Raw genomic sequence first — 18597 nt, 5'->3', positions numbered from 1 at the left:
ATCATAGGAATGGTTTTACCGTTGAATGAACTCCAAAGTCTTGGCTGCCTCATGTTGATATTGGAGGTTGAAGATGTAGAAGATGGACAACGCTGCTTGTCTGGAATGTCAGCTGGACCCTCTCAAAGACAATATGGCCTTCATTGCTGACCATGCAGAAAACTGCTTGCCACACGGACTGTAATAAACCAAGTCCTTAATTGGAAGAACATAAAACAAATCCTCTCATTGATACAGTATGCATTTAAATGATCATCATAGTAAAGAATGTCCACTCTGCCAGGTAAAGTAAATCAAGGATCTTAAACTCCTCAATTGTTGTGCAAGTCACATCAATGTTGGAAACTGCAGGCTGGATTAATTTACAGAAGTTTGCACTGAAGGTGAAGAGTGCTTTGAAAGTTCATTAAAAACTATCTTGGATGATCTTGTGATCACTGATGATGAAGATGATGAAGTGTCTTTGGTGCTGCTCTTGTTTTCACCAACATGCAGGAGGAAGGGCTGTCCTGGTTGCACGGCAATGAGGAAGGCTTCAACACTGGCTTGCATCTTTGACATAATGATAAGAAGACAAATAATAAAAATTATTAAATGTATTTAGCAGCACAGCTACATTCAGATAGCAAACAAAGCCAATGAGAAAGTGCTTCTACAAAGAAGTAGGATGATTAGAATAACCACATACCTGCACATATCTGAAAACATGGTCCAAGTTTCACATGAGCCGTTTTGGATTCTTCTTGTGGCCTTTGGATGTAGGACAAAGCACATGAACCAACAGAAGAATGCCTGGTTTTCCCAGCCTGGAGGAACAACAAGATAAAAAGCAGACACATTATGATAATAAATAAACATTTTGAAGAGAAGTGAGCAAAACTAACCAGACCCACCAAAATACTTTGTCCACCCGGTTTACCCGGTAGAGCATTTTTCACCACCTACAACATAAAGCATAAAAATGTCAGAAATAATTACCATGAACACAACTCAGACATTAGGCATAATAAAAATTAGTCAGCTTAAAGAAACATTCTGGACAGCATTTCTTCTGCCAACCTGTCAGAAGAAATGTGTTGAAGTCATCATAACAGGCTTCAGTCACCAACATGACATACTAATGAAGAAAAAAAAAGAGTCAGCCAATATATTATTTATTAGCATTATTTATAAAGACAAAAACATTTGGCTTAGCTTTGATCGCATAGATCATACCACCGGTCCAGCACAGCCACTCTCCCCATTATGTCATCTATAGCCGAAAACGTCAAGAAAACGACTCCGCAGCTAAATACTGTTAACTCAAACGGCCTTTCTGACAGTTTTAATGGTCGTTTAACCACCCAAGACCCCATCCTACACCTGCTTGGCTAGCTTTAGCTGCTAACAAAAATAATAAACCAAGGGTGCTCACGTCCAGTCCTCGAGAGCTACCTTCCTGCAACTTTTCGATGTATCTTTACTCCAACAGACCAGGGTCAGCTCTGAACAGACCTGCTAACCAGCCATTCATTTGATTCAGGTGTGTTAATTGGCGCAGGGAAGCATCTGAAAGTTGCAGGATAGCAGCTCTCAAGGACTGGACTTGAGCACCTCTGTACTGAACAGTCGTACCGCGATATCCCAAAAAAATTAAATTACGTTAAGCATAAGTTGATACTCTTGCGCAAACATTCATAAAAAATAATCAATATCAAAAACATGACGATCTAACATGAAACTTACTTTTTTAATAGATCTTTATTGAGATACAGAATACATAACAGTATAAATGCAGCATACATTGTGGTATAATATTTGCCAGGGAGTTACAAACATTGAGACAATACATTACCATTACATTACTTACATAAATACATTAAAGAGAGAACAAAAAGAGTATGTTTTAATAGATTTGGGGAACTTACCTTGTTATGATAAGCTCCAGACAAGACGCCATACTGCTGTCTCCCGGGCAAACACGTGACGTCACAGATACGTTGCGATTGTGGGAGCAACTCTTTATCAAACACCATCTCTTTAGGGAAACTGACAAATCTATCTTTAAATTTGACAAAAGAAGTGTTTAATTAACATTGTATTTTTAACATACAACACCAACACTGGTAATCTAAACACTTTTGATTATGCTCTGTAGATTTTGATTGATTCCCTAAAAGATTTATTATGGAAAGTATTTTTTTCTTCCAGTTTAATATTGTCTTTAAATGCTGGTTCTCTAAGATGCAAATACAAGTAAAATGTCTTGCCTAGGAAAAAACTGTATTGTACAATTATTTTGCGGTAGTTTACTGCCAGTCGTCAGTCTTGATTGTGACAAGAGAAGAAGACATCAAGTTGACAATATCCTACCATATTTTGGAATAACAGTATGTTACTGCTGGAATTCTGCCGTAAATTTACAGCCATTTCTAAGAGTGTAGGAGATGGCAGGCTGTCTCAGTGGCCTCTTGAGACCGAACATTTGCTTGGCAGGTCTCTGCAGGGCCCTGCTGCTGGTTATTGAAAATTGACAATTGTAAGGCATTTCTCAGGGGACAAAGGAATACATAGTAATAGTAGAGTGACTCAGCCTAATAAATGTGTCAGGGAGCCCAAAATATATGTATGTAAATATTTTTCTGATAGTATCAGGAGACTTGATGGCATGACAGACAGACAGACAGACAGACAGACAGACAGACAGACAGACAGACAGACAGACAGACAGATAGATAGATAGATAGATAGATAGATAGATAGATAGATAGATAGATAGATAGATAGATAGATTTTTAGCAAAATATCAGAATTGTTACTAGTGTTAAGAAAAATATAGGCATCAACATATCAGAGGAGTGTACTAGGTATAAAAACGGCATTATAGATAATTTATTATTATTACTAATAAAATATAAAAATCCACTTATATTTTGATGATGGTTTAGTTTTTTGATGGGAAAGCTTCATGGAAAAGCAGTCAAATAAAACCGTTACCTGGAAATTCTAGCTGGTATTTTTATGCTGGTTCAGTGCAATAAACAAATCTGAGACATTTCTGTGATAGCCGTTTTCTTTTTAAAAAATTGCGGTTTTCATTTACAAATTGCACATATTTTACTAAAAATGTAATATTACAACTCATTGGTCATGCTCCTAAAGTTTTAAATACCTATGGTAAGGAAGGGAAGTTCAAACACTGGAGAAAATGTTATGTCAATGAATAAACATACATGACACAATTTATTAGATGACTATTGAGTACTAACATAGTAAATTGAGCCATTGAGATGAGAGGGAATCAGGGATTACTGTAAATCCCACTTCTGTGCACTGAAAATGATTTTTTATGTTTTAAAAGTAGTGCAGCCAGAGATGTACATCTTTTCAGGTGGAGATAACAATAATAAGTTATTATCATTAATAACAGTTATTATTTCTCTTATTATATTATCATTATTATCACTGTGATAATATAAGAGAAATGTAATGCCGTTATTTGCTTTCTTATTTCTTTTAGACAGATAGTGCACCCTCTGTTATTTGTCTGGTTTAAATAATCTGGTCTAATCTCTTTCACCATTATTTGATCAATGTGAAACCAATGACTATGACAGTGTAAAAGAGTTTGGGTTTTGTTCTTTTCTCAACACTGTAGTGGTGTGGCACTATAAACAGGTATGCAGCCGCTTTTAGCACATTTATATCTTTCATTCCATTTGAATGGGGATTGACCAAGTGTAAGATGGTTTCTAGAGGTACGCCGCCAGGATTTTTTCAGTTAGTCCAGTATTCAGCATAAATTTGTCATGCATATTAGGAAAGTGTGCTATGAGTCACAGAAAGCTGTACATTTAGAACAAATGAATACAATCAATAATGCATTTAAAAAGATTTTCTTGAACCAATGTATTTTTTGTGAAATTTCTTAAAATGCTTTTATAGAGTTTTAAGTGAAAATCAAAAAACAGAGATGAAGTTAGGAAAACAAATTCATCTTCACATTTTCTGCAGAAAAATACATTGCATTCATATTTATCAGTAGTGTGATGCAATAAAAAAACAAGTTTTTTTTATACTGCTAATCCTTTTTCACTTTTTTTCTTTATACTTATAATAATAGTATGTCATTCTGTCTGTAGAGAGCAGCATTTCAACTCTGTGGATCAGTACATTTTCCAAGCAGATTTTCACATTTTTGTGATTGTGAAAAAGTGCGTGATATATGTCTTGACCATTATTTCAGCAATTATCCATTAGAATAACAGAATAAATTTCAGGCAGGCAGGCAGGCAGGTTTTTTTTTTTTATGTTTTCCATGTTGTGTTTTCTAAAGGGCCTCAGTGACACATTTTTACAAGCAAGGATGAAATCTTGATTACACACTGACCGTGAGCCATTTTAACCTTTGATCTCTATCCAGAAAAGCAGAGAATCAAAGGGACAAAAAAGAAACATACTATTTACTGCTCTTTATTGATTCTGCTGGGGTGCTGAAAAGGTCTTCGGGCATGCCCTTGCCAAAGGATACTAATTTACTCGATCAAGTCTGTCGGAATATCGACTGCGAGGAGGCTGAGCTCCTGCCATTGTGTTTGCTTCAGCAGGGAGCTGGTCTGTAAAACAGGATTACGAGAGGTCAGACAGCCAGTGAAAGGATGTCCATCACTTTCTGGGGGCCAACTCAAAGGGGCGGGGCCTAGAAGACATGATTAAGTTGTTGAGGAGCAGCAGGGAGGGCAGGCTGCAGCCTTACCCTTACAGAATCCACATGCAGATTTGCAGTCTATTAATCTGTGCGTTTCATGGTTACATAGACAAAGACGGCTTTGTTGCAATTACAAAAGGTAATGGAGGAGGACTTATACAAAAGAAACAAAAACTCTTGAATGAATTGTTTTAAAATGTGCTAAATAATTTTCTAACATCCATCTAGCTTTATTTTTGCTGACGTTTCTCCTAAATTCTGATAATATAACAAATGTAAATTCTACACAAACTAACATAAGATCAGGTCAGATGAATTTGCATGAAAACATACACGATTGTTAATTGAAGCAAGGAAAATACCACATTTGTGTTCAAGTCTCTTGACTGGCTTAAGAATGTTCAGAACAAGGAGCTCCTCCTGGATGTTCCTCGTTCTAGATTGGTCTGTCAGGGAGAGTGTGCCCCAAAACTCTAAAATAACCTTCCGTTATTAATGCAGTTGTCAATAATTGCATGTAAATCACAACTTAACACATTTTTATATGTATGACTTTTTTTTTTGCTGAACACATCATACAGAAGGACCTGAAGTAAGTCTTTAATTTTCCGATTAAAACTATTGGAGACCTGTATAACAAGCCTTAAAGGGCTAAATTTAAATTAAACCAGGGGAGTTTTTTTTCTGGGTCTTCCACTTTGCTATACCACTAATTCTGAAAAGCAAAAATGTCCAAATGTGTTACATTAAATATTTTACATACACATCACTTCAAACCAAGATGGTGGTGATGATGACGGGTGGGGGTCCAAATTCTAATATGCTTTTATAGACCGCTTGCCAGCCTTGAGACGGGAACACTCTTTTCTGTGTCCTGCCTCCCAAGAAGGGTGTTCATCCTTTCACCAATTTTATCAGTAAATAAATCATGACAGTATGAAGTGCAATGTGCAACAGGACTAGAGATTGGATAACAGTCCGAAAGGCGTGGCAGACTCTAAAATATTAATGATCCTGATTACTTTCTGCCTTAGCGACAAAAGCTTCTGAGATGCTTCATGACTGGGATGGGCTGCGTTTCAGAGGAGCTGCCACGAAACACATTTAAAATCAGAGGACACTGCAGAGAAAAAAAGAGAACATATTATCACATCCTCACACATGTGGACATCTCAGCTACTTTGTTAAATCTATGTTGAGATTTTGTACATTCAAAAATATTCATATCTGGGGTATAAACTGAAAATGCTCACTAGTTCAAACTTTGGCAAGTGTTGCCCATGTCTTCATTTCCAGATGGACTCAGTGAGAAAGAACAGACTTACTGTTTGCACTCACTGCTTTAGGTATCCAAGCAAAACTGAAAAAAAGCATCATCTAGCTGTGGAGACAAAGACTTGCATTTACAAATTTTAAGTCTTACACAGTAAAAACATAAATGTGGGCTCTTTCAGTGTTGAAGCACAATGCACTGTAGGACTAAGTTAACAATGGCTCATGAAACACTCATCAGCCATTGTATGTTTCAGAACATTAAAAGCTATGATAACATTTATGCAATTAAAGGAGCTTAAATTTAAATAAATTAAATGAAAGAAACACATGGACACAGAAATCTGTGTGACACAGTTTTTTACTGTGCCTTCAAGAAAATTCCCTGACAGTGTAGTTAAACTTGGCAGAAACATGTAGTGAAGTCAGTAGGTGTAGACAATCAACCTCAGGATGAATATCACTTTAACAGAGGGTGTTAATTTAGAGGAGGTTTCTATTTGGCATTGTGAGCTTCAAGTTTTTTTTCCTCCACAGACCCTTTTTGGGGGGCCCACTGCAGTCTCCAGATGCCTACTGAAAAGAGAAACATAATGTCGACAAGCCCCCTGACAGAACAGGGCCCCTCTGAATTATCACCCCACTCCTCCTGGCTAATTAAAATTTTGCTTGTAACTTATGTCAGCCATTTGAAGGCTGACAATTCCCTACCTCCCCCTCATTTTAATTTGTGGCACGTGCGCATAAATTGTTACAAAGACCAGTGGCAGGGATACCGGCACAAATTGAATCTCATCTTTAGCTGCTGTAAATGCTCTGCCTCGCTCTGGGAGGGGAAGCTTCCTTTAGAGGTCCTTTACTCCACTGAGGACAAGTTGATTGATAAATGCCAGGGAGAATTTGTCAAAGCAACTAGACTGCCCCCAGTAGCATGTCAATATGGTTCATTTAGACTCCCACCAGGCTGAGACTGCCTGTTGAGAGGACATGCTACAGAGACCAGTAGGAAACTATGGTTTCATCCAGGCAGGCAATACTGTTGCTCTCTATACCGGTCACTGTGCTGCAAGAAAGAAAATGGCTAACTCTTGTATGGAGGGATAAAACAGCAGGGAACAGTTTGCTGCATGTGTATGTATGTATGTGTGTGTGTGTGTGTGTGTGTGTGTGTGTGTGTGGGTGTATTTGGAGATGGGGGGTGCATGTGTGTGTGTCAGTGAAAAACAGAGAGAGAGAGAAGGAAGAAAAAAGCTATGTGGTATACATAAGTGCTCAAGAGGAGGAGTGAGGGTGATACAGGGTTCAGCATGTGATTGGCTAGGCTCAGCTGGAGAAGCTTTTAGTCCATCTCCAAGCAGCCTTTAGGACAGATGCACTGCCCTGAGCCATAATGTGTGTCTTGCTTCAAATGACAAATGTCACAGTGTAGCATATTGCATTATATATTAAGTAGCAGCAGTCTCTAAGTTATAGGATGCTGCTGCTGCCTGCAGCACTTGTCGCTCTCTAAGCAGACTGTTTTACAACAGTAAATTAGATCCAGACCATAACTTGCTTTTGAATCCTCTCCTTAAATCAATCCCTTGTTTTGGTTAAATCTGGTTGTTAAAAAAACCTCCTTACCAACTGTTTTTGTTTAACGATTTTCACAAGTTGACTTAATGCAAATGTTTAATGTTATTCTAACCTTTATAAACCATCTCTATACATTCAGTTAATACCATTTTTTAAATTCAGAAAATATTACAGGTGACATAATTTTAATGTGAAACATGAGTACACACTAATAAAAATGTCTATAAGCAGAGGTGGGGAGTGCCTAGTTACATTTACTCAATTGCAATTAATTGAGTAGCTGTTTTGAAAAAGTGTACTATTAGGAGTATTTTATGCACTACTGTTTACTTTTGCCTGAGTAATTTTATTATGAAATATTGCAACTCTTACCTGAGTAACAGTTCTGGAATCTCTACCCACTGAATGAAAAGCAAACATTTTCTAATCAAAAATTAACCAAACAAGTTCCTTGAGTAATTTCTTAGATGGCTGATTTTTATTTTTACTTGAGTAAAACTATGTTGAAGTAAGGCTACTTTTAATTGAGTACAATTTTTGGCTACTCTGCCCACTATAGGTAAAATTTTTTTTTTTAGAAAAATTATCCTATTTCTATTTAAAATTGATATTTGTGTTCATTTAAAAAAAAAAAAATTACAGTACATTTGATTATTTCAGCTGCCAAATAGTCTGAGAGAATGTAAGAAAATATAAAGCAGTGCATTTAAAATATTTAACATACACATCCAAATAATTGTAACTATTTATATTTAATTAGTTGTCCCATATTGCACTTGTTTTTCTAATACTTTGATGTGCACAGAAAGCCATAGGTTAACATTTACATGTTAACACAACTAATATTTTGTGTATGTAAGCTTTTGTAGAGAAGATATTAGTGTTTATTTTTGTCAAAACTCTGTCTATTCTGACAACGCAGCCTGAGATATGACTTTCAGATTGAAGGGTTCACATAGACAGCATACTTTATTCGCCTGTCTACATCAGTTTAGAAACACAAACCACATTGTCCAGGAAACAATGGGAGAAAGCCCTCAGATGCATGTTCAGCACATATAAACCCATCTAGAAAATCCTGGACCATTGATCTTCTGTGGTTCATCTATTCTAAGCTCCACCCTACCTTTCATCACTGATGGAAGAGGTAACTATCACTGTATATAAACACAACTTAATGTTTTGTAATTGAGACATGATAATGTGTAACTGATAAATGTATCTTGTTGGCTATAAATCAGTAATATTCATTTGATTTTTAACCTTGTGTCCTAACTGTGACCCCTATGAAGCAAGGGAGCTTGTATCACAGCTTTCTTCCAAACAATTAGGCAAAGTTGATGTCACCTTAGCCTGAAAAGGTGCTGCTAGATTCAGGAGAGACTGACAAGAAAACACTTTCTCACTGAAGGTCCCTCTTGGTGCATAAAGCAGACGGAGATAACATCTGACCTACATCAAGGTCTTTTCTGGTCATCTGCTCTACAGAGCTCTCAAAAGAAGTGGAAAAAGCTCTAGGGAGCCACATGATGCAATGCTTTCTTTTCTTCAGCAAAAAATGACATTTATCTGAACAAAATATCGACCCAACAGGGTGTACTGATACATTTAGCTCAGTAGATCAGGTCATTCTAAGACAAATGATATTAGATGTGATTTTATCTTGTTGAGAAAACTGGGAGGAAAAGTGTTTATGGGGAGTTTTGACCATTCTTCCAGAAGCTCATTTATGAGGTCACATACTGATGTTAGACAGGAAGGCCTGGCTTTTAGTCACCATGCTAATTCATCCTAAAGGTGTTCTATCAGGTTGAGGTCAGGCCAGTCAAGTTCATCCACACCAGACTCTGCCAGGCATGTCTTTATGGACCTTGATTTGTGCTCTGGTGCACAGTCATGTTGGAAGAGGAAAGAGCCAGCTCCAAACTGTTCGCACAAAGTTGGGAGCATGGAATTGTCCAAAATGTCTTGGTATGCTGAAGCACTCAGAGTTCCTTTAACTGGAACTAAGGGGCCAAGCTCAGCTCCTGAAAAACAATCCATTCTGACCTTGCGCCATCAGTTTACATGGTTTATCACTTTGTCGCGGACTATCTATCTTCTATCTATCTATCTTCCAAAAACCAAAATTCCAACAAAGGCTGTGGGTGGTAACAGGTGGCTTGATTTGAACGCACCTGATTTGTTTTGAAGAAAATATATTCTTTATTTCTTGTAAAAAAAATAGAGACAAAATAATTACTATAAATGTCCTACAACATAGCCAAAAACCAAAGTAAACTTAATTTGACATTTCAAGTGCGAAAAAGTGGTCAAAAAATCTTTTACAGAAACCTCCCGTCAACACACCAAATATTTTCCCAAACAATGCCTCCACCATGCAGCAGGTGTGATTTTGGATCTAAACTAACTTAAATAAATTCTAACTTCCCAAAATAGAAAACTAAATTAGTAGAAATTACAATTCACAAAATTTGCATAAATGGCCACAACACACTTGGTGGCTGAGTTGCTGTCATTCCCATGCAGCTGACAGTTGACTGTGGAATATTTAGAAGCAAGGAAATTTCACGACTGGATTACACAGATGGCATCCTATCACAGTTTCACGCTGGAATTCACTGAGCTCCTGAGAGCGACCCATTCTTTCACAAATGTTTGTAAAAACAGTCTTCATGCCGAGGTGCTTCATTCACCTTTGGCCATGGAAGTGATTGGAACACCTGATGCCGATAATTTGGATGGGTGAGCAAATACCTGTGGCAATATAGTACACGCACGCACGCACACACACGCACACACATATATATACTGTATATAGGAACAATAGCAGACATTGARGACAGTTACAAGTACCTGGGAATACCACAAGCAAATGGCAACCTCGATGAGGTCACAAGGAAAGGAGCMACAGCCAAATACCTCCAACRAATAAKGCAAGTCCTGAGAAGCCAGCTCAATGGCAAGAACAAGATCCRTGCAATAAACAGCTATGCCTTACCAGTAATCAGATACCCTGCAGGAATAATTAGATGGCCAAAGGAGGAGATAAACACCACAGATGTTAAGACTCGGAAGCTACTAACCATGCATGGAGGGTTCCACCCCAAATCCAGCACCCTGAGACTTTAYACGAGCCGCAAGGAAGGAGGCAGAGGACTAGTGAGTGTGAGAGCCACTGTCCAGGATGAAACATCCAAGATCCATAAATATATCAAGGACAAAGCCTCAACAGACGATGTGCTCAGCGAATGTCTCAGACAATGGGGATAGGCCCCTACATGGGATGTATCACCGACAAATAACTGAAGTGGCTGATATCAGGAAATTCTACCAATGGCTAGAAAACGCTGGACTCAAGGACAGCACAGAGGCACTCAACCTGGCTGCACAGGAACAGGCCCTAAACACCAGAGCAATAGAGGCTCAGATCTACCACACCAGACAAGGACAATGGATAAGTGTTGTAAATGACCAAGTTGAGTATATATGCTAAATCTACTTTTTCAATTCATTTTAACCTGGCAAACTGAAGTTAGTTAGCTTTTATTCAAGATCTGGCATAACACTGATTATGGAAGCTGTACTTGTTTTGGTCTGATGGAGTCATTGTGGAAAACTTGGACAAATGAAGGAATAAAAGTTTTCCATATTTAGCTGCAGTGTACATCTTAAACTTCAAAAACAATTGCACAATTAAATGGTTCTATATTTTTGACTGTCATGGTGTTGCTGTATTGCAACATAACATTAACATTTTACAATAGACTGTGTTTTAGACAGAATTTGACACCATCCCCTTTATTTGTCCTCTGGCTTTGAAAGATAAAATAACTGTGTGGGAAGTTGAGGGGAAGACAGGAAGTAAAGCCTTCCTCTCTGCTCAGTCTAATTCTGTTTGCTGTCAGACTGAGGCACACTGCAATTATCAGACTGAATTGTGCCTGTAGACCATAATTTGTTTTTCATTTATTTCATGAGGTTCTGGTAATTCAGTTTGTGCTATTAACATATGCCAATTAGATGTTATAATTACAGTTTTCACTGTATCACTTTTTGCTGTCACTGAAAAGATGTAATACTGCTATTAGGGGAGAACAGAGGCAACTTAATATTACCTATACAGACTTGCAGCTTTATTTTTTTGAATTCCGGAGGGTAGAAATGTGATGAATGAATTTAATTCGGAAACAGCTTAGACATTGCTAGAAAATGGATAAGAAACAGGAGTCTGGATTTAGATAACATGTCATTAATCTATCATTCAAGTTTATTTGTAAAGCACATTTCAGCAACAAGGCAGTTAATAGTGCTTTATGTAATAAAAAACACAGCAATACTGCTTGTATTTATTTATTGTCAGTGATTATTTAAATAAAAAACCTCTTAGTCAGGGTTCATAACATTTATTTCTAGGGTTTCATATATTTTATTCTTGTCAATATATTTCAGAGAGGCAATAATTTTTCTCAGATCTTTTACTATGTTTTCCTTCTTGCTCAATAAGTTATCTCATGATGGATTCTGTGGTGGGTTACACAACCCACCACAAAGTATTGGATTTCAATACTTTTACAGGCCCAATTATATAGGCATTAAAACTTAAGAATTTGTACCACATTTAAATACCGAACTGTTATCTTGAGAAACAATAAAAAATACATCTAGACTTAACTAGTCATTATGAAAGTAAATTAAATGGAAGTAAAAGTTGAAATAAAACTGAACTCAAATTAAACAGGAAGAACACAGATAACTCATAAGACTACCCATATTGGAAGCAGAAAAAAAGTGAAATAGGAGACAAAGCTCCTTTGACTTGTCGAAGGAGCTTGTAATGAAAGATTTGCTGTCATTTGCAATAAAATTATTATAATTTTGTAATAAAATTATAATTGCCCTTGTACAGACTGATCAGCTACTTTCATCTCAATGTAGCCACATGAAAACAAGTGAATTTTGAAGAACTGCTGCTTCCTGGGTCTCATCGTCATCTACTCCACCCTTCATGACATATGTTCATTGAAGAACTGCATTAGCTTAATTTTCCACTTGGTTGCTACAAACACGTGACTATAAATCAAATGATTTCTTCCTATGTTACCAATCATAACTCCAAACAAGAGTTTGTATCTATCACCACTTTACATCATAATGACCTCTGCAACAACATGAGTTCCTGCCAAGAATATTGTGTTTGGAGATGTAGCATTCAGCTTCTATGCACCACAAATCTGGAACAATCTTCCAGAAAACCAGTCGAAATGCTAACTTCCTATAAATCTAGACTAAAATCCCACCTGTGTAGAATTGCTTTTGAAACATCATAAATTAAATTAAACAATCAACAATCTGATGTGTAACAATGGTATTTGAGTTGTAACAAACTTTTGAGATTTGTTAAAAATGCCAATTATTTTAAGACAAATCCTAGAAATGGGTTGGAAAAGTACAAAAAATGTTAAAGCCACCAACCAGGACACTTGCATCAAACCAAAAACAATTGGGAACTGTCTGTGGAAGGATAATGAGTTACAGCTGCCACTATGCACTTGGGTTAAAACTCACCTGAACATGAAAGCAGGGAGTGCTGCTGTCAGCAACCCTTGGTTATGTTACGAAAATCAGACCTTTACGAGCAGGAGAAAATGGGGATGGAGTTCATAAAATATTGAGCTTGTTTTGAAATTTATTTTTGTAGGTTATGGGGGATTCCAAATTTCAGCCAGCTTTTCCACATCTACAGTATATGTTGTCATGATCCGTGTTTCTGTGTGTTTATTTTTGAGTTTTTCTTTGTGATCCTGTTCCCTGTGAGTCCTGTCTCTGCGTCTTCCCCGTTGATTGTCTCCCAGGTGTGTCTCGTTCCCTTAATTACCCCCTGTGTATTTAGTCTCACCTGTTGTCTGTGTTCTTCGTCTGCCAGCACAGTTGAACTGTGAAGTCCTGTGCTGGCATTAGCTCATCGTGTCAGTCTTTGTTGTCAGTGCTACTGATATTTAGCTGCATGCTACTTCTGTGCCTTGCCGCCTGTTTTTGGACTGTTTGAGCATCTTTTTCATTAAACATCTTTATCACCTTCCTGGGTCTCAGCGTCATCTACTCCACCCTTCATGACATATGTTCATTGAAGCATGTTCATTATTTGATATTATGCAGAAAGGAATCTTGAGTACTAATGACAGAAAGTCAACTGGTAAATTGGTGCATTTTTGTTTCCAGAAAGCCATAATTAAACTCAGCCCCACCCTGATAAATACTGCTGTCGCCACATTCAGTGCTCACATTCCACACACTCCATACACAAATCAATATTTGTGGTGAAACACACATCCCTTAGCCCTAATTAGTTAAATGACCCTTGTGTTTGTGTTCAGTCAGGACTTTGGTAGGTCACATGCTCAGCTATGGTCTTTCCTCACACTGAAGAATACCTACCATGCTTGGCAACCAGCACTTTACCATGTTTATTCATTCAGGCATAATGTTATCAGTTAAATTACCTATGTGGCAAAGTCAAATGCTAAGCAAGATTTAAACATAAGATATCAGTTTTTATTTTTAAGATTCTTTTCATGATAGCAGAACAAAAAGATTATATATATATATATAAAATTTATTTTATTTTTACTCAGTGACCCATGACAGAGCTGAGAGAAATGTAGACTTATATCAGTTATGTCTGGCTTCTTCCGACCATCTAAAGGACCTCAGCTGTATTGGCCTTTCTAAATGCACTTAGGTGTGTGTGTATGTGTGTGTAGATGGCTCTATATTACCTCTCACCTGTTGATTTCATGAGACAATTATTCAGCTATTGTGCATGACATATCTGTGGAATTTATAGAAGTTAACTGCAAAATGTACAGTTATGTAACCAGAGGTTCAGTTTGTACTCCATATTTTGAGTATTTATGTTATCCTTAAATAGTAACCATTGGCGCGAGTGAGCATCGGTCCTTTACCCTGACGATCCTTCCCTCGGGTCGGGGTGGTGGGGTGATGCAGGGGGCCGCCGATCTATGTTATCGCATCCACCTGAATAATGTGTAGTTGCGCCACTGAACTACCGTAATCAGTTCAGTTAAATCTAAACTTGGATACTTTTTCTTTTTCAACCGTAATAAATGTGATATTCAATTGACCTATTACTCAAATTTTGGGTGTCCGCCCCCTTTTGCTGCTGCTACATTGTTGTGGAAAACCTGGAGCGGCAGAAATATCTGCGGCTTATTTTTGCATGTTTACTGTTTTTTTTTTTTTTTTAAACTGAGGTTGTGGCTTATATTCCGGTGCGAAAATACGAACTATAATCCTTCCTGGATTTTTTCTGTGAAGAACCCAGAGAGGGTTATTTGGTTATTATTTATTTCATTAATAATGTTATTATTTATTTCCTGACTTTTGTTCTGTGAAGAACCCAGAGAGGGTTATTTGATTGTGCTATCTGGAAAACAATACATTTTTACATTTAGTCACTCCTGCAACCGTCACACTTTTTCTGTTACAAACTGACCCCGGCCCACCACCAGAGTAGGAAAAAGTTATGTGGCCCTCACAGGAAAAAGTTTGGGGACCCCTGCCTTAAAGTGTGACATTTTGGAACAACTAATTTTGTTCTTAGTGTACTTTAATAGTATTTAAATTGTATTAAAGCACAATTTAAAGTGTACTAAGTGTACGTCAATGTACTTTTTTGGACAACTTAAGTTGCACTTAGTATACTTAAAGTACCGTATTTTTCGCACTATAAGGCGCACCTAAAAACCAGTGTTGTGGTCAAGACCACCTAACCCGAGACACAAAACTTTAAGGGTCCGAGACCAAGTCGAGGCCAAGACCAGCGGCCCGCTCTAAGTGATACAATAAAATGTGAAATATGATCAAAATTACTTCTCAAATTGATCTAAAAGATCCATATTCCCATAAAAACACCAAGATATTAAATACTTAATACATTTTAAAATCCATCTCTGTGCTACAATCCGCGGTGGTCTCGTGCCATCCTTAAAGAGATAATGAAACCATTAAATAGCACCATTCTCTCTCTGCACCATCAAACATAGCAATTGAGGCAATACCCTGATGGTAAATAACGCTCAACTATGAACACTGACCAAGGAGCAAGAAGTAACTAACCACAAGGAGCTCACCGTGACTGTTCTCACCCTCTTTCCCGCTACATGAAGCCAGGTAGTCTGACACCATGGCACACATTACAGCTGTCACTTTGAGCGAAAACAATGAGAGTAATGTGCATGCTCTGCGTGCTCTTTCATTCTTGTGTTTTATTTGTTAATTAAAAAAATATCAATGAACATAATTAAATAAAATCCTCATAGCTACTGCAGTGTACGCAGAACATTACAAGAACAAAGAACGATGTTCTGTCAGGTCGCCATACGCTGTCAGATTGCCATACGCTTAGCACGAACTCATGGCTATATCTGTCAGTCATTACCATATAATTTTATTTAATCAGCAACATAGAATCATGACGTAGATCATTATACACTTTATCAACATTTGTATGGCATCCTGACTTAGCAGTTAAGTAGGTTAATGAGTTTTACACGGTCGTGTGTTGTAATTGACTGCAGCTGCAGCAAGACCTTGCTTTAAATACACTTTGAAACCATGACAACACATGTATATCTATACAGTTATCATTGAAAACAATTTAATGACTTATTTTCATCATAACTTGTTGCATATGGTGAACTGACAACTCCTCTGACGGTCGGACTTATTAATGCGCATGCAGGCATGGTACTCACTGCATGTATGCTATTCTGACAGCGTATGGTAATCTGATAGAACAGCTCTCAGTGGCACTCCAGTCCTATTTTCTAAGTAAAGAGCCGTTCAGAAGAATCGGACTGTTTCTGAATCACTATATTCACATCACTATATTGCAGACTTTTGGTCACAGCGTTGGCCCATATTTACGACAAGTCAGTCATCTCATCACAATAATTCAGCGCAGTGAGTGACTTTTTTCATTACAAATGCTTATGTGTCTCTGTTCAGCTAGCTTTGCTAACATCACGTCAATGGAGCTTACCTTTCTTTGAGCTACTTTTCTAAGTGACGAAAAAAGTTAGACGTAGTCCCCACAGTCTGCGAAAGCGAAGCGCTGCTGAGTTAGCTGTGGCCATCGGATTTCTTATGATTTATGCAGCGTTATTGTATTACTGACGATTAGACAGACATTTTCTGCTGCTCAGAGGAAACCACTGTGCAAGTCTCAGAGCGCCGCGTGCGAGTGAAAGGTGGGGAGGGGGAGTAACAGAAACACGTAATTGCTTGGTTTTTAATTGGTGCTTTTTGCATCCACTGAAAACAAAGACATTAACAAATAAACTGGATAGTATGCTGTACGTTTAGTGATATTTTCACAGTTGCGGTCTCGACTGGCCTTGAAATAAAATGCCGAGTCCTCAGCGCCCGAGACCATCAAAAAATGGTCTCGAGACCAAGACTGACCTCGAGTACTACAACACTGCTAAAAACCTTCAATTTCCTCAAAAGCCGACAGTGCGCCTTCTACACTCCTGATTAAAATCTTAAGACCAGTCAAAAAATTGCAAGAATTTGCATTTTGCACTATTGGATCTTAAGAAGGTTCTATGTAGAGCTTCACATTGTTAAAGGAAAAAATCAGCGCAAGATACAAGAACATTTGAGCAGAGAATTTTCTGAAAACTGCATTTACACTCAAACATTATTTTTTCAGCTGATAAAAAGTTTAAGACCATAGTCTTTAAAAGCCAAAAGCTGTGTGCAAAAATCTGGATTCCATGTCATTTTCTGTCAAGTCTTTACACTGTCAAGACCTCCTGATGGCAAAAACAAAAAAGCTCACTGACTTTGAACGTGGTACGATTATTGAGCTGCATAAGCAAGGCCTCTCACAACGTGCCATCGCTGCTGAGGTTGGACGCAGTAAGACAGTCATTTTGCATTTTTTAAATGATCCTGAGGGTTATGGAACAAAAAAGTCAAGTGAAAGACCCAAAAAAATTTCACCAGCTCTGAGCCGCAGGATCCRATTGGCTGTCCGTCAAGACACGGGACTATCCTCTACCCAAATTAAGGCTATTACCAGTGCTGACTGCAGCCCAATAACCATCAGACGACATCTGCGAGAAAAGGGCTTCAGAAACCAAAAACGTCTTCAAAAGCCACGTCTTCTTCAACACCACAAAATTGCCTGTTTGGACTTGTTTGGTGCAAGGGTGCACCAAACATAGGACATTGAAAGGTGGAATAAAGTTGCCTTCTCTGATGAGAAAAAATTTTACCTTGATGGTCCTGATGGGTTCCAACGTTACTGGCATGACAAGGAGATCCCACCTGAGATGTTTTCTACACGGCACAGTGGTGGGGGCGCCATCATGATTTGGGGTGCGTTTTCCTTCAATGGAACAATGGAGCTTCAGGTTGTGCAGGGGCATCAAACAGCAGCTGGCTATGTGGAAATGTTGCAGCGGGCATCCCTCATGACTGAGGGCCCTCGTCTGTGTGGTAATGATTGGGTTTTTCAACAGGACAATGCTGCAGTTCACTATGCCTACCTGACAATGGAGTTCCTCCAAGAGAATAACATCGCTCTTTTGGACCATCCTGCATGTTCCCCGGATCTAAACCCAATTGAGAACATTTGGGGATGAATGGCAAGGGAAGCTTACAAAAATGGACATCAGTTCCAGACAGTGAACTGTCCCTTTGTGAAGCCATATTCAACACTTGGAGCAACGTTCCCACTAGCCTCCTGGAAACACTGGCATTAAACATGCCTAAAGGATTGTTTGAAGTCATCAACAAGAATGGTGGAGCTACTTATTACTGAGTCCTTGTTTTTGACACTTTGATTTCTGTTTTGGGGGGTTTTCAGGTTTTGTTGAGCTATTGTCTTAAACTTTTGATCAGCTGAAAAAAAAAATCATGTTTGAGTGTAAACGCAGTTTTCAATTAATTCCCTGCTCAAAAGTTTTTGTCTCTTACGCTGATTTCTTCTTTTAACATTGTGAAGCTCTACTTAGAACCTTCTTAAGATCCAA

General features: G+C 38.0%; 1 protein-coding gene and 1 long non-coding RNA gene across 2 annotated transcripts in view; one reads left to right on the top strand and one right to left on the bottom strand.

Annotated features, from left to right (window-relative positions):
- zbtb26 (zinc finger and BTB domain containing 26) overlaps positions 1 to 18597 on the top strand; it is a 1115122-nt gene that overhangs the window by 430478 nt on the left and 666047 nt on the right. The window lies entirely within an intron of this gene.
- LOC103469638 (uncharacterized) lies at positions 455 to 1103 on the bottom strand. Its single transcript, XR_534380.2, has 3 exons — positions 894 to 1103; positions 689 to 806; positions 455 to 552 (listed from the first exon to the last, which is right to left on the bottom strand). It is a non-coding gene; the product is annotated as an uncharacterized LOC103469638 (long non-coding RNA).

The sequence above is a fragment of the Poecilia reticulata genome, linkage group LG9 (genome assembly GCF_000633615.1).
Source record: "Poecilia reticulata strain Guanapo linkage group LG9, Guppy_female_1.0+MT, whole genome shotgun sequence".
In the NCBI taxonomy this organism is placed as follows: domain Eukaryota; kingdom Metazoa; phylum Chordata; class Actinopteri; order Cyprinodontiformes; family Poeciliidae; genus Poecilia; species Poecilia reticulata.
Note: the sequence above shows the minus strand (reverse complement) of the source record. Positions and strands in the feature narration are given on the sequence as shown.